Below are 17,088 nucleotides of genomic sequence, written 5' to 3'. Positions count from 1 at the left end.
GGGCAGTAAAACCATGTGAGTTCAGAGCCTGTAACTGTGTTGATCATCTGGTGTCTTCAGGGCCTACATACTGTCTAGCACACAGAGGCACACAGTAAACATTGTGGATGGGTAAATGAGGGAATGAATGAATGAGCAAGCCATATGTGCATAAGAACAGAAGTTCCCCAGACATGGGAAGACCTGGAATAGCTTCTTTCCCAGGAAAATTGTATATTGCTGGGTTCAGATATAGATTTTAACTGTTTATTTAGGAAAGCGATGGCATAAGATGGATTAGAGTCAATTCTGATTCCCCTATATTCCAAACGTCTGATCTTATATGTTATTTAGCCTGCCCAAGCTTCAATTTCCATATGTGAAAAGTGGGACCATAATTATGCCTATGTCAAACTGCATGAAAGACAGTTGGCACAGGGCCTGACCCACAATAACCACTCAAATGTCAGCAGTTATCAGGATGATTAGAAAGGGGTTGTTTGTGTGTAGGTATATCTGTATGTGTACCTAGTTTTAGAGCCACTCCACACTCATAAAGTTCAGGATTAAGCAATTGCCGTGTTTATCCTACAAATACTGCTGACTGTCTCTGGCTCCCTTTACAGCTCTGACTCTTTGCCCAGCTTATTTTCAACCCTGAAAGAGTTACAGTCCATGTGTTAAGTGTCGCATTGACACTTTCTCTTTGGTTACCAGAGTTACAGCTTATCAACAGCTCTCTTCAATTCTCCATGTCTGTTTTCTATCACTTGTCTCTCAGAACCATCCACTTGGCAAAGCTCTCAGCTCTTCCTCTCTCTGTATTTTTTTCTCCCGGTCCCCTGATGTTATGTCTGTCTCTTCTGTTGTTTTCTCCCTAGTTTACTCTCCTTTGTTTTCAGGAAGAACAAATTTTCATCTCATGCGCCAGCTCAGATACCCTGGAGAGCTACATTCAGGCTTTGAATTTCATGTCTGGGGGTCAGTAGGACAGAGCACCATGATTGATTAGTGATGTCTGCCACTGGGATGGGAGGGGTAGGTAGCGCCGTGTGTGGTAACCATTTGCCATTCTTATTTGGGTAAAGGAAACACTATGACTCATCTTTTTAAAACCTTACTATAAATCTTCAAGCAATATCAAATGTTGGCTGAAATACAGAGTTAAATCATCTAATACAGTATACACAATTTGGACAGGTGCTAAAAAATGATTTCTTTTCAGTCTCTCTCTTAGCCAGAGGGAACATCTATATCCTTCTGTCTTTGGGGAGCTAGGAGGCCTTCGTAAAGAATGTTGTTTCTCCTCTCTAGAAAGCACAGGCTACAATAGAAAAATCATCCTATGTCTAATATTAAATTTGCTGAGAAAACTCAGGTATTTGTTTGGTTAGAAAAAGAGCCAGTGGCAACCCACTCTAGTATGCTTGCCTGGAAAATTCCCTGGACAGAGGAGCCTGGTGGGCTACAGTCCACGGGGTCGCAAAGAATCAGATATGACTGAGCACACACACAATATTAAATCTGCCAAGAAAACTCAGGGATTTGCTCGGTTAGAAGAGCCAGGACTCCTATGCCATGGTACATGAAGCCTGTATGGTAAGGCAGGTATCACTGGCCTAGGACCCATCCTCAGTCAGCTGCTCACTTCCTGAGAGGTCTGGATAATTTCCTTTGCCTTAGCTCCCCGTCATCTCCCTACTTTAAAGGAGGAGGTATCAGGTTAGCGTTAACTTGTGGGCAGAGGGGTTAGTGATGTCCATACCAATGTGCTAATGCTGGGACCACATTTTCTGAGGGTCTTGCCTGTCCCTAGGCTGGGTGCTGGACACCAATGTCATGTCAACTTCTGGAACTGACTCCTTCTGCTGGCCCCAGGAATACACCAGACATGAATAAAGCTGCTGCCCAGGTCTGGATGTCCTGTCCTGTGCCTGAGTCTCAAGGGTTTCTTGCTCAGAGCCCTTTTGTGAAGAGATGTAGCGCTCACAAAGTCACCCCCACCCCCACTGTCTGCCTGACCACTCTTCCTTCCTCTCAGGCAGCTCCCCTCAGCTGTCCTGCCGACAACAATGACAGCAACTACAACGTCCTTTACCGTGTGTAAGGCCCCGAGCAAGCTTCCCGACCACTCTGTGCCTCAGTATTCTTGTCTGTAAGAGGGAACCTGTACTATGTACCTATATTGTGGGTTGCTTTAAAGACTGGAGGGGTTAACAATGTGAAGCTCTTAGACCAGTGCCTGGCATATGAAAAGGCTTCAAGTGTTAACTATTGGGACTTCCCTGGTGTTCCAGTCGTTAAGACTTTGTCTTCCAGTGCTTTGGTTGTGGGTTTGATGCTTGGAGAGGAAGCAAGGATCTCACATACTTAGTGGCCAAAAAGTAAAAAAAAAAAAAAGAAAAGAAAAGAAACAATATTGCAACAAATTCAATAAAGATTTTTAAAATGTTCCACATTAAACAAAAAACATTTAAAAATGGTAACTATTATTATTATCATTTGAAGTGCTTTTCTACTAGTCCCATTTGACCCTCACAGCACTATGAGATCAGCTGGGGGCAACAGGGTTAGATTCCTTACTATCAGAACCAACTGAAATTCAAGAGAGTGAGGGTCCTTGTCCAGGGCACCCTGCCCGCAGGGGTGAGCTGGGCCAGAGTCCAGTTCTTTTGAACCCACGTCCAGGACTGTGCGATGGTACCTGTGATTTTTAGTGTTGACCCCAGATCACACTGGTGACTGATTCTACTTTGCCTTTTAAGTTTTTCACACACACATACAAACAAATTTATGAACAATTTGAGTTCTTAACCATCTCTAAGTCAGATGAGTGCATGTAACTCTTACGTAAATGCGTTGAGTATACACTTTGCTGTTACTATTGATGATGACTGTCATCCTTGGGAAGGAGGTGAAGGCAGTTCATCGTTTATGCCTGTAGTGGAGGTCCACCATTTTCACGGGCTCTGAGATCATCCCACTTCCTGTGTGACATCTCCCTGACTTCCTGTTGACCATCCTCCATGTTATGGGGCAAGGGGTGGGGCTCTTAGTTTCTACTCTGCTTGTTTCCACCAGAGTAATGTTCCTTGTCCTCCATCCTTCGCCAGTAAAGGGAGTGATTTGTTGGTTTGGTACATTCGAGGGAAGGACGTGGGTTTTCTCTGCTCAACCTCTTCCTCCTGCTTCTCTCAGGGAACCCACAGTCCCTCCTCTTCTAAGCCATGATTTTACAAGTCAGAGCCCTAAGAGGGAGGGAAAAGTGTAGTTACCAGTTCTTCCTGTGATAGTCTGGCTGATTCTGGGATGCTAGCACTTAGAAGCTCACTGTTGCTGAACTTCCGAAACTATCTTCTCCAAACTTAGTGTTACCAGTAATAGCTGTGGTTTCCGAGCTGTGTCTACCTGACCCCTTGTCCATCTCTCAGTTGTTCTCAACTCAGAGAAAAACAGGAATGTCATTTACTATCCCTCAGATAACCAACAGCCTCCCCAGCTCTCAGTCTCCTCCCCCAGTCTGGGTGTCATGTGGTCCAGCTGGCCCATCAGCATATATCCATCCCTTTGGCCACACTGATTGGTTCAGAGTGGGCACATGATCCAAGCAGACTCAATAAGTTGCTATCTCTGGATGGCTATTAGATTAATTTTGCAAAAGAAGTCATGATTTCCACTGGAATTTCTCAGAGAAGACTACAAACCAAAACTCACTGATGAGCTTCTTTCCACCACAGAAAAGCCTGCATGATAGAACTGACTCAAAAGAAAGTGGAGCTGAGAGGTAGAGGGGATGGGGACCAAATTGCAGTGGCCAAACATCTCCTCTTTTGCTTGAACTGATGCGAATCAATCTTCACTACCTGCAATCAGGGGTTTCTCTGGTGGCTCAGATGGTACAGGAGACCCAGGTCTGACCCCTCAGCCGGGAAGATACCCTGGAAAAGGGAATAGCTATCCACTCTAGTATTCTTGCCTAGAAGATCCCATGGACAGGGGAACTTTACAGGCTACACCCCATGGGATCACAGAGAGTTCAGCATGACTGAGCAACTAACACACTTTCACCTGCAATCAGAGAGCCTTGATTACATGATACTTCTCTTGCAGTAGTTTGGCAGACAAAAATATCTGATCTCATCTTGTTGATGAGACACTCTGTCACACCCTATCTTTGATGTTGACCACATTTACACACACATCAACTTCCACTAATACTTCTATGGCTGGCCCCAATAAGTTTCCTGGAGAAGCAAGCTTGAACCCATCTATTGAATGGACTTGGTAGAGTTTAGTGTAATAATTAGTCACAGAACTTAATGTCCATGTGGTGGTTTTTATGTTTAGCACATTTTATATAATTCTAGAGCTAATTTCCAGTCTTGTTCTTCTCTCAAACACATTAGAAAGGTGTCCACACTACTCCCTATGACCTCCTGCCCTAAACCTCAACACAGGCCATGGGAGAAAGGGCAGTTTCAATCCAGCCCTGATCTTCATCATGTCATTGCTAGTTTTCTTTTGTTTTTCTTTCTTTTTTAAGCAAAGTCATCTCAAATGGTAAGCATAAACCAAAGGATGTGGTGGAGGGAAGTGCTCATAGTCATATGCAAACTGGCCAGGGTATGATTTCAGAGGAGACCTCTTGAGATGGGTGTTAACCTCATCTTACTGATGGGAAACCTAGGCTCAGAGACATAAAAAAACTTGTGTGAAATCAAAAAGTTTCATGACTGCCTGATTCTAAAGCCCAGACTCCAGGCTATCGTATTGCCCCATCTCCCAGGGCAGAGAGTCTTGGGCTCCAGTGGGCGAACAACAATTCCATCCTGCCTGGGCTCTAAGGCCCTTTTCTCCATAGGTCATGTCAGCTGGAAGTAAATTCTCTCTCCTCTGAACTTCGAGACTTTCCTGCCTGGATTTCTTCTTTGGCTTTCGGCCTGTTTTGTAGTGAGCCATCTTCTCTTCATTCCCATCCTAAAAAGGTTGTGATAATACTGCTGAGAAAATCCAAGTTGGTAGATGTGAAATCAGGCTTCTCTAATGGCTCACTGGTGAAGAATCCACCTGTCAATGCAGGAGACGCAGGTTCAATCCCTGGGTGGGGAAAATTCCCTGGAGAAGGAATTGGCTACCCACTCCAGTATTCTTGCCTGGGAAATCCCCTGGGCAGAGGAGCCTAGTGAGCTACAGTCCATGGGGTCATGAAAGAGTCAGACATGACTTAGAGACTATACAACAACAGCAGATCTGAAATCAGTACAGACTCAGTTCTAGCACTAAGTGGGATCACAAAGGTGATGACCTTGACCTTTTCTTCACTGCTGGTGATGCATATGCATAGGGTACCTGCTGGGCCTGAAATCTTGACTGCTCTTATACACTATACCTGGAGTTGTGAAATGATAAAACTTTTTTTGGAGGGACAGGGGTGAAGAGTAACTTGTCACTGTTTATCAATGTTAAAAGTGCATACACGGCATATTAGTTCGCTGGAACTGATGTAATATAAAGAACCAACAACTGGGTGGTTTAAACAACAGAAAAGTCTTGTCTCATAGTTCTGAAGGCTGGAAGCCCAAGATCAAGGTGTCGGCAAGGTTGGGCCCCTCAGGGTCTATGAGAAAGACTCTGTTCCATGACTCTCTCCTACCTTGTGGTTGATTTGCTGGCGATCTCTGGCATTCCCGGCTGGCTGAAGCAGCCTCCCAGTCTTTGGCTTGATCTTTATATGACTGACATTCTCCTCTGGGCTTGTCTCTGTGTCCAAGTGTCTCCTTTTAATAAGGATACTAGTCATGTAGGGTCGGGCCCACACTGATAACCTTTCCTTAACTAATTATGTCTACAATGACCTAATTTCCAAATAAGTTCACATTCTAAGATACTGAAGGTTAAGTCTTCAATATATGAATTTGGCGAAAGGAACACTGTTCAATCTACAACACCTGGAAATTTCACTTCTAGGAATCTAGCCTGGCAATCTACTTGTATGGGTTCACAAAGAAGTATTGCAGAAGATGTTTGGCAAAGGCAAAATTAAATGTTATGCCTTAAAAAAGAAGGAGGTAGATCTGTTTCTACTACTATGTTATGCTTTCTCAGGCATATTATTAAATAAAGCAGCATCTTGTAAAAGGTTGTGTGATCACAAAACAGAACAAAGCCCCTGATTTATGTAAGCATACTTAGAGATGATCAGAGGCATGCATGAACCCAACAGTTGACAGTGTAAGCGCTAGGGAGAAGAGAGGGAGCATAGGATGGCTCGAGGGCCCTTTGGGGTTTTCCAGCTGACTTTGATCATCTGACTCTTTTCTGATGAGAATGCACTCACATTTTACTTGAGGAATATAAATAAAAATTGCTTTCTTTCCACAGTCAGTGGCCAAGCTGGACCCAACAAATGAAGTTCTTAAACCAGATGGCTCCCAGGGTGTCTCCATGACTCCACGGAGAAAGTGGCCTTAGAGCCCAGGCAGGATGGAATCATTCCTTGCCCCTGGGCACCGAGTCCCTTCTGGAAGTGTGAGACAGTACAAGGCCAAGAGCCTGGGTCCGTGAGCCAGGCAGGCATGAGTGCTACACATATTCTTTTACATCTCTGAGCCTGGGTCCCTCACCCATTTCAACAGGGGGACCCCTCCTGAAACAGCACCATTTCCAGAAACCTGCAGTAGTATTTGCCCAAATTTCATCTATGAGCCAGATAACAGGTCTAAAATCTGCCTGAAGCACTTTTCAAGCTCTGGCCCAGAACTCTGTCACCCCAATTTGTGAAAACCTTCAAGAAAAAGCAAGATTCTTGAGTTGGGCCTTAAGAAATGGGTAGAAATGAGAAAAGGGTGGAGAGAAAGGAGCTGTGGGACAGTGACAGGAGAAAAGGAAATATTCCCTCCCACATCTCCACATAGTCCCCTGCCTCTTCTATATTTAATTTTTTCCCCCTCAGTCTAAGTCTTTGTCTATTCCTTCCAAATCCCCCCATTACCTCTGTATGTACTTGCATGTAGTCTTTTTATTTGGAGGAAAGATTGGGGCCTGTGTGTATTTATGTGTGTGTGAGAGAGAGGGAAATGTGGAAAATAGAGTAGGAGAGAGAGAGAGAGAGAGAGAAAGAATTTCTAATTTCTGTTTATCTCAGACTGGTTAATAAATGGAGAAATGGAATCAAAACTAATTAACTAGATATTTTGATTCCATGAGCTAAGTCACAAGTACCCCTCCTAAATGACCAACTTTCAAAGAGTCAGAGTCCAATAAAATTCCCTTAAAGTGAACATTATACAAATAGGCTTCTGATCTCTCTTTCAGGATTCAGAAAGACCTTCAAGGTCCTGGTGTTTCTCAGGGTCACTGTTACAAACAGTTTTGGTTATTTGAGTGTCTGGGTGTTTGGGTCTGAATAAAAGGGAACTGGCATTTCTGCCTTTCTCATCCAGTGATCTGGTGGGTTACAGCTCTGTCTGCTGCCTGTGTAATTAATCGTAGGACTTAGCTAATGCCTCCTAAATTAATGCAATTATCAGTGTCTCCAAATAACCAGCTTCGTGCACCGCTATCAAAGCACTCTGTTGATAGATCTGCAGCCAAAGCAGGGACGCTCTGAGACTGGAGTTGGGAGCAATTTTTAATTAACTTGTTTCTCATATTGCAAAGGTGAGAAAAATACCGCTTCTCAGTAGCTCCAGATTAAAAGAATGGGAGAGGGGGTGTGTGCTTGGGTAGAGACTCAGGAAAATAATAGCTACAAGGTATTTTTGTTCCAAAGCCTCCACATCCATGCACTGTTTTATTACTGCAGTTGGCCAGGGCTCAGCCCCTAACCCTCCAGCTTGCTCTCTGCTCTCATCACAGGACTTCCGTCTTAGGAGCCTGGGCTTTAATTTGCTCTGGGTTGAAGTGTGGCTCGGAGAGTCTCGGGAGCAGGGCAGACGTTTCCTGTCCTCACCTCTTCCATTCTGAAATATTTCATTAAATGTGGAGCTCAGGAACTAAGATAAGGTGAAAGAAAGAGCATTTGTTGCTTTGGATTTGTTTTATGCTGCGACTTCTCTTCTTTAAGGTCTGTATTTCCAGAACCCCAGCCTGGTCTCTTGGCATGGGCTGTGTCGTGTGGCACAGAGTTTTCCAATGTGTTTTGCTGGATGTAAATCTCCAAGATGGTCCTTGGAAAAAAGAAACAAATGTCAAATACATTCAGAAAATATTGTATATCCTAGCATGATCCCCCAGCCTCCACATCAGCAGATTTCCTATGCACAGTCATAGAGTAAAGGCTTTGGAAAGTCCTGAATTCGGCAAGTACGTTCCATGTTCCTTGTTCAGCTCAGTCCTACCCAACATAATTGACCACAGACCTGTGTAACTTGGATTTCATCTCTATTAGCATGGGGCAGAAGGGGTGTTAGGTGGAATCCAGCCAGGACACACCGGCTGGAGAAAGAACCTAGAATTGGGGTCCTACCTGGAGACCTCTGCTTTCCCCATTCTCTGTCCTTGCTTACTGCATGACCTTGGCGAGTTTCTTTCTCTCTCTGGACCTCAAGCTTCCCTGGTGCACAAAAAGGCCTTGCTCTTGGATTCTTTGACTCTGTTAGACCTGCAGACCAGTCAACTAAGTTAAAAACCAAGGGATATGAAGAGATAAGGAAATAGAGAAAGAGGGAAAGAGACTGATTTATGGAAAGAAGAAAGAGAAGAGAAAAACAACCAGGCTTCATGAAGAGACCATTTAGAGAATGGTGCTTCTCTCTGGAGATGGTTAGGATTAGGAGTGAAAAATAAAAGATGATCCTTCATTTTTTCTAGGTTCCAATATATACATTAATATATGACATTTTTATCTTTCTGAGTTACTTCTAGAAAAATGGTTCAGATGAATCTATTTGCATGTCAGGAATAGAGATGCAGACATAGGAAACAAACATGTGGACACAGTTGGGGAGAAGTGGGTGGGATGAATTGGGAGATTTAGATTGATTAAGTACATTATCCTGTGTAAAATAAGTAGCTAGTGGGAATCTGCCATATAGCACAGGAAGCTCAGCTTGGTGTTCTGTGATAACCTAGAGGGATGGATTGGAGGGAGGTTGGAGGGAGATCCAAGAGGGAGGGATATATGTATACATATAGCAGAAAATAATATAACATTGTAAAGCAACTGTACCTCAATTAAAAAAAAGAAGTTGATCCTCCCTAAAGGAGGGCTTCTGATTCGCCCTCCATGTCTGTGACAGCAGTAGCCTTCTGAAAAGCTCTTGTCTCACGAGGAGCTACTGGTTTTGCTACCAGTGTTCCCTCTGCCCACCCACCATTCCCCTCCTCAGCACCCATCCATGTCAGTCATCTCCTGGTGGGGGCACAGGCCGGGAGAGAACATGACTTGCCCTGGCGGGAGGGACCCTGGCCCCCATATCATGCCTTTCCCATAGCATGAGGCTGCTCCTCTTCCAGGAGAATGCTGTTTGCACTGCAGTGGAAAAGTCCTACCCCAGAGGTCAGCCAACTTGGCTTCAGGCAACTCAGGAGCAAAAGCTTTACATTATAACAGTTGAAAATAAAGGATGAATAATTTTCCAGGTGACTCTTGTTATATCCTCTTTCATGTGCCCACGACCAGGGTATGTGTGGATGCAAACAAAGGGAAGGAAGGACCGGAAGACAGCTTGGCTGAATCTCTTCCCATTTGGCTCAGATGTGTTCTTCTGGGGGATGGGTCTGGTAATAACCACCATCTTATTGCTATTATCATATAAGTTTCCTAGGTACAGCATTATAATTTGACATCTGCATACACTGCTGTGTGATCAGCATCACAAGACTAGTTACCATACATTGCCATGCAGTTGAACCCCTTCACCCATTTTACCTACCATCCAACTCCTTTCCTGTCTGGTATCATGTGATCTGTTCTCTGTATCTGTGAGTTTGTTTTATTTATTTTGCTTATTCATTTGTTTTGTATTTTTAGATTCTATGTACATGTAAAATCATATGGTATTTGTCTTTGTCTGACATTTTACTTAACATAATATAATATCTTCAAGGTCCATCCATGTTATCACAAATGCCAGGATTTCATTCATTATTATGGCTGAATAGTATTCTATTGTGCATATATACTGCATCTTTATCGATTCATCTGTCAATGGATACCACAGACTGTTCACATACATTGACTACTGAACATAACATTGTGATGAACATAGGGATACATGTATCTTTTCAAATTAGTGTTTCTGTGTTTTTCTGATAAATACTCAGAGTGGAATAGGCAGATCATGTGATAGATTTACTAATTTTTTTGAGGAAACTTCATACTGCTTTCCATTGTGGCGGCAATCAGCTTCTTACTAAATATCTTAAATAAAACCCATTTCATTATAGATAAAAACTTCTTTTAAAAGGCTAACTATATGAAGCCTTTGTTGTGGGCCACACCCTTGAGCAGGACCATCCATGAGTGATCTTACCTACTCTTCTTGCAACCCCACGTGGTTGGTACTATAATTACCCCTTCATAGAGATCAGGACCTAGAATCCAGAGATCCAGGGACTCTTTTCATTGTCTGCCTGCTTAGACAGAAGCTCCAGCCTGGGCGCTCAGTCTCATCTGATCTACGGAATCCAAATGCCCCATGGATGAATGGGAGGGGTTTTATCCCGACTGATGCTCTGTGACTATAAAAGTTCTGAGATCTCAGATGACCAGCTCTGTGCTTAGACTTCTTCATTAAACAATCACTGCTTGCTGCTCCAAAACCATGGTCCTCTCACCCAGGGTGTGTGAGAGAGATGCCCCCTGGATGAAGCCTTAGAAGTCTCTGCTACAGCAACAGACATGGAGGCCCCACCATCCTCCAGGTACACAGCTCCCCACAGCCCCACCTCCTTCGGAAGCCCCACCTCCCTCTGAGGGCTGCCTCCAGTGATCACCTGTTCAACTCCACACGACTCTGGCACCCTGGCCACGGCGGGTTGGATCAGCGAGGGCAGCCAATCGCCAGGCAGGCCTGGAAACCAAAGAAGAGTGGATGTGCAAGCTCTGCCTGCCAGGGCTTCTTATGCCGCTGCTGGTCAGTTGCTTCAGTCCTGTCCGACTCTGTGTGACCCTATCGGCTGCAGCCCACCAGCCTCCTCCGCCCATGGGATTCTCTAGGCAAGAGTACTAGAGTGGGTTGCTAAATCCTCCTTCAGGGGATCTTCCTGACCCAGGGATCGAACTCCTGCATTGAAAGCAGATCCTTTACCACTGAGCCACCAGGGGAACCCAGGGCTTCTTGTACTTTACGGCAGTTAGCTACATCTGTCATATCTTCCCTTTTGAGGACTTGGAACTTGACTCTAGAGATTGAGAATTTGATAGAAGGAGGTGAGGTCCGAGAAAGTCATGGAGAGAAAGTCATGGGGGAACAGAAGACAAAAGCAAGAGGTGGTGGTGGAAATGGTAGCAGCCAGGATGAGAGTGGATGAATCAGCTCAATGGAGAGAGAGACACACCTGGGACAAAGGACTAGAGGATGAGCTCGGGGAGGGGCAGGTACGAGATCCAGCTGCTGGAGTTGCCCCTTCCAGTCCCTGCCTGTCTTGAGTCCTGGAGTGGGGCTGTCCTTTGTTACCTCCCCTGCCCTGCATCTTAACTTGAATGTGATGTAACTTCTGTGAGGGGCTAGAACATGACTCTGGCCCCAGAAGCCAAAAAACCCAAATGATCTCACCTCGTGATGCTCAGACTCTGCTAACGACTTCGGCTCATTAGGGAACTGGTCACTCTTTCCTGTCCAGCTGAATCACTTCTCCAGAGCTCTTCCTGTCCAGCCCTCATCAGAGCAGCCCTAGGTGCCTCTCAGAAGCTCACCCTCATCACCTGCCTCTCTCCCTCCCACTTGCCTCCCTCTTTCCCCATCTGTCTGTCTTGGTTTTCCTCATTCTCTCAAATGAGACTTCAGAGCTGCTCAGTGGGACAGTGAAGCTGTGATACGCTTTTAAAACTCTGTCTGACAAAGGTGTGGGAGGATGGTACTTGATAAAGAGAGAGTCAGAGAGAGGGTTTCCTGGAGAAATCTGCCAAGGAGATTCTTATGCCAGCCTGTTTGTCCTGTTGGCTGGACTGTCAGTCTTTGGTAAAAGCAGAGAAAAAAAGTCTAATTGGGCTCAGCGTGCTGGAGGCACTTTGTTCCATCCGTGCTTCCCTTTGTGGGTCCCGGGCCCCCTTTTAAGAGAATCAGAGCACAGTGGGTCTGAGGTGGGCTTGATGCTTTGAGACTGAAGACACACATGTCTGGGATAGAGCTCTCAATGACGGCCCCCACCCACTGACTCAGCATTTAGGAGCAGCACTTGCAGGGACATACTACTGTCATTTCTCTGGGTCTCAAAAGCCAGGTAGATTCTCCTACACATTAGGTCACTAATGGCTTCGCAGTAAGCCACAATATCCAGGGTCTAGAAAACTGCCCAAGACCCTGCCGCCTCCAATCTTCTTGACCTTTGAGCTTGCTTATTTAGGGTTTTCTGGCTACCAGTGACAGAAATCATTCTGGCTGATCTAAATTAAAAACAAAAATGTATTACAAGGCTATGAGGTTACTCATAGGAACAGCATAACCATAAAGTTTGGGGGAGACAGAACTAGGCCAGTCCTGGTGGATAGGTTGACTGTTCAAGGCACCTCTGGTGGGATGAATCAGCAGCAGGGCATTCTCTGTCCTTGCGTCACTCTTGCTCAAGGCTCTAGTGCTCAGGAGGGAGAGGGACTAATTGTCCGGTGGGAGTGATGTGCCTGGCATTGCCAGGATCTCTCAGACGGCTTGCAGCGCGGCACAGGGACAATCAAAGTCTGTCATCAGAGAAAGAGAACATGGGCACTGGACAGCCACAGCCTCTCCACACCACAGATCCTGAAGTTCTCCACCTGTCTGTGTTTTATCCTCCATTCTCCACCCTTTCATTTGCTGAATTTGGCACTTGCCTGCATTCCTCTTGAGTTTTCAACCCAGGTCTTGATTCATTCATGCATTAGTTCATTCATCCAACAAGAATATCATGCACTGGGTTAGGAACTTGGACTCCTTTGTCCTGAGCATCCTTTGTGGTCCCCTCCAGTTCCAGGCTCAGTGAACTTTCATGACTCACTTATGTCAGCCCACCTCTTTGTCTGGTGTCCAAGTCTGGCCAGTTCTAGGCCCATATGATGTGGGAAGGGACAGTGTGACTGCATGCATGGACGTTTAGTGGTACCTTTAGCCATTAGCAGCAGGGAGTGGGTCAGCATGTATTCAATGGGGCCAATGAGTTTGGGTGAGAGGATGGGAGAGGAAAGGTCTGGGCCCCTGATGAAGGCAGCTCAGCTGGGTGATAGCAATGTGCTAAATCATGGGGTCTCAGGCATCTAAGTAGAAGTAGGGGAACATGCAGATACAAGCGAAGATACAAGTGATGGAGAACTAGCCAGGGGCCTAGCTTTGCATCTTAACTCCACCAGCTGAGGAGTCTCAGGTCCCTAACAAGTTTTACCTTCCTTGTCCTGCCCAGCTAGAAAAACCCCAGGCTTTGGATCTGATGGATTCCTTCTCCTCCAGATTGCGCTGGATTCACATCTGCTCTCTATGCCAAAGGAAAAGATCCCAGTAGCCTGTCACCTGAATCACAAGAGATTTATGACTTTCAACCAAGGAGAAGCTTGTAACAAGAGGAAGTTGTCCATGCATGTGAAGACATGGTCCAGCACACAGTGTCATTGGCAACCTGTCAGGGGGGTCACCTGCCACTCCCCTACCCCTTTTGTGGCAGTCCCCGAAGGTCAAGAAGATTTCTGACTCTTGGCATGGAGCCTAGAAAGAGGACTCAGAATTGCACCCTTGGAGGGAAAGCATTTATAGACCCAGACCCTCATCTTCTATAGTTTGTTAGCATCACTTTGATCATTTCTCTAGAACTGGAAGACTGTCATTCACTAGGACCCTGGACTCATACACTTCTTGGTCCAAAGTGGGAGTGGAATACAACTATTCCTCTGCATATACACAATTAGGGCGAGTCGGCCAAGTAGGGTGCTCACCGGACCACAGGACGTTGGAAACCAGGACTTGGCTGCTGCCCTTTGCAGTGTTGGTTGGTGATACCAGCAGATCTAGGAGAAAAGAGGGAGTTATGATGCAGGTGCCATGCAGAGAACTAGCTCTCTGTTCTGTCTTTGAGTGAGACACTTCTCCAATGTCTCCTGAGCCTATGAATCAGGGCTGTTTCCTGGAGCTCAGACACCAATTACCAGGGCAAAGGGTGTGTGATGGGTATAGCACAGAAAGCATTCGGAATGGAAGATGCCAAGTTTTAAAATTGCACCTGGATGTTTGTACCGAGTGTTAAGTCCACAACCCGTGGAGAACTTCAGCAAGTCACTCGACTCCTGTCTTAGTCTGTTTGCCAAAACAAATACCAGAGACTGGGTGGCTTATTGATGATGGACATCTGTTTCTCATAGGTCTGGAGGCTGGGAGTCTGAGATCAGCATCCTGGCATGATGAGGTTCTGGTGAGGGCTGTCTTCCAGATTATTGTGTCCCCCATGGTGGAAGAGACTAGCTAGCTCTCTAGGGCCTCTTTTATGAGAGCCTTAGTCGCATTCAAGAGGGCTTGCCCTCATGACTGAATCACTTCCTAAAGGCTCCTCCTCCTAATACCGTCACCCTGGGCCTTAGGTTCTCAACACATAAATTTGGGAGGCACACCAACATTCAGACCATAGCAACAACTGTCAGCATCTAGAAACTGTATCTGCCTCTCTAGGTTGTAGTAGTGACTCAAAGATCAAATAGATAGGAAAGAGTCCTGAACATTCTCGTGGGCCACACATATGTTAGTTAGTATGGTTATACAAGGATAAGCAGAGAGAGTTTAAACTGGTTTTATGTTTATTTGGGAGAAAGTCTTCCTCCATCAGCACGAATTCTTATCTGGTTCATCCCTGTGCCCCTTGCACTAACTCTTGGGGCTCCAGGGTGGAAGCCAACTTTTAGTCTGTGTGCCTTCTTGTATTCTAGCCCAGGACCAGGAATATGAGAGTGGGGCAGTAAACACCTGTAGAATGAACTGTGAATACTCACAGGGGATGCAGAATAAAGAGTACAAAATAGTAGACAAAACAAGCCTGCCATCACAAACTCATATACCTTCGCAGGTCACACAACTAACTTTCATTAGTAAAGTGTGTTAGGTGGATGATAGGGAGTGGTGGGAACTGTGGTGAGCTGGAAAGACCATGCCTCATCTCTTGGGGGCAACTTCTCTTAATTGTCACCATGAGGGAATGTGGGCTCAATGAAGTCAGGTCTTCTGAGTATTTTGAAAGCACCCTGATATATCTACATTTAAAAAGATGATGATTCTACATTTCTAAAGTGTTGGCAACCAATCCAAATACAAAAATAAGACAGAGCATTGTGTGGAGTCCTCAAAACTTACCTGTTGGCCAGGTTTGGTATGAGAACCAGCCTTCCGAGACCTCAAATCATCCTGACCTGTTTCTTTCACAGTTGAGGAGACAAAGGCCTAGGGATGGGGAGTGACTTGCTGAAGGTTGCAGAGCTGTTGAATGCAGGAAGTTGTGATGGGCAGGGAGGCAAGCGAAGCCCTTGGGAGCATCTGCTTGCCTCCTGGGGAGGCAGACGCCTCTCCTTCTCTCTCTGGTATCCTGGAGCTTCCCTACCCCCTCTGCTGGAAGGAGGCTCTGGAAAGAGAGGCCAGTGTCTAAGATATAATTGTCATGAAGAGGTTGCCTGCATGTTCTCTGCATTAACCGTGCTAGTGGTTGGTCCTCGTCCTCTTACTCCAGGGATTCAGTACTGAGAAGTGGAGCAAGACGAAAGGACAGAGCTGTGAAGCTGAAGGGGAGAGGGGCTTAGTCCAGAAGGCTTGGCCATGGCAGCCCAAACAGACCGCCTTACAAGCCTATTAACTCTACAGACAGACAGAACAGGGATGAAGAGGAAGGAAGCCCCAGCAAAGAGCAGGGGAGGAGGCCCCGGAGCTATTGCCTGGGGCCCAGGGGTGGTTTGTTTGCCCACAAATCCAAAAGGGATGACAAGCGGATCAGCCGATTGGCTAAGGATGACTTGTTAATTAGGAAATAAAAGCAGCCCTGTAAGCTCAGAGCTGTCTGCGGGTTTGTGGAAGTTTGTTTGCTTTGTTTTATTGAGTGGGTGGCTCAGGCCATCATGATAATAGAGAGCTGATAAACAGAGATAACACAGGAAATCATTTGGCTTCAGCTCAAAATGAGGGCTGAAGAGATGAGGATTTCAGTGTTGGAGGAAGAACGACAGCTGTTCTAAAGTCTGTGCAAAGCAGGACTGGTTTTGGCCAGAACAAATCTCCGGGCCCAGGATCCCACCCTAATGCCCTCACTGGCTTCCACCACCTACTCCTATAGCCTCCGCATTCACGTCCCAGTGTATCCTTGGGGGAACTGGTCCACTTCAGGGTCCTCTCTAAGAAAACAAGAACACAAATTTACCTAGGAAAGTGAATATTGATTACAGTGAAAGAAATACATTATGATAAGAAAGAAAACTTGAAACACTGACAAGCCCCACAGATATCAGAAGAATGAGAAGATAACAGTGTTTGGATGAACTGCTAGCACAGCTCTAAAATGGGCTTCCTTGGTGGTTCGGTCAGTAAAGAATCTGCCTGCAATACAGGAAACCTGGGTTTGATTCCTGGGCTGGGAAGATCCCCCTGGAGAAGGAAATGGCAACTCACTCCAGTATTCTTGCCTGGAGAATCCCACGGGCAGCGGAGCCTGATAGGCTACAGTCCATGAAGTCACAAAGAGTTGGGTACAACTTAGCAACTAAACCACCACCACCATCACCACAGCTCTGAAATACTTTTCGTATTCTCTCCATGTTTCGGCTTCATCATCCTCTGGTTGTCTCTTTAAATGACAATGATTAGGTAACATGGCTTTTCTAGAGACAGGATCAGAAGGATAGGAAGGTCCATTTGGTAAAGACAAACAACTTCGTGTTCCTGTGTCTGAGGATTGGAAGTGTGCGCCATAGGCTGGCTTCTAGCTCTGTTCATTGCCTCACTTTCTTCTGGCATC

At 45.7% G+C, this 17,088-nt stretch overlaps 1 long non-coding RNA gene across 2 annotated transcripts; it reads right to left on the bottom strand.

Annotated features, from left to right (window-relative positions):
• Nucleotides 1–7,632: 7,632 nt before the first annotated feature.
• LOC110140759 (uncharacterized) lies at nt 7,633–16,738 on the bottom strand. Of its 2 annotated transcripts, XR_011482373.1 has the most exons (6): nt 16,403–16,738; nt 15,444–15,708; nt 14,042–14,113; nt 10,918–10,994; nt 8,447–8,581; nt 7,633–8,147 (listed from the first exon to the last, which is right to left on the bottom strand). It is a non-coding gene; the product is annotated as an uncharacterized lncRNA (long non-coding RNA). The 2 variants fall into 2 exon arrangements; XR_011482374.1 differs by lacking the exon at nt 8,447–8,581.
• Nucleotides 16,739–17,088: the final 350 nt, after the last annotated feature.

This window comes from Odocoileus virginianus, chromosome 20, assembly GCF_023699985.2.
Source record: "Odocoileus virginianus isolate 20LAN1187 ecotype Illinois chromosome 20, Ovbor_1.2, whole genome shotgun sequence".
Classification (NCBI taxonomy): domain Eukaryota; kingdom Metazoa; phylum Chordata; class Mammalia; order Artiodactyla; family Cervidae; genus Odocoileus; species Odocoileus virginianus.
This window is presented reverse-complemented; position numbering and strand designations above follow the sequence as displayed.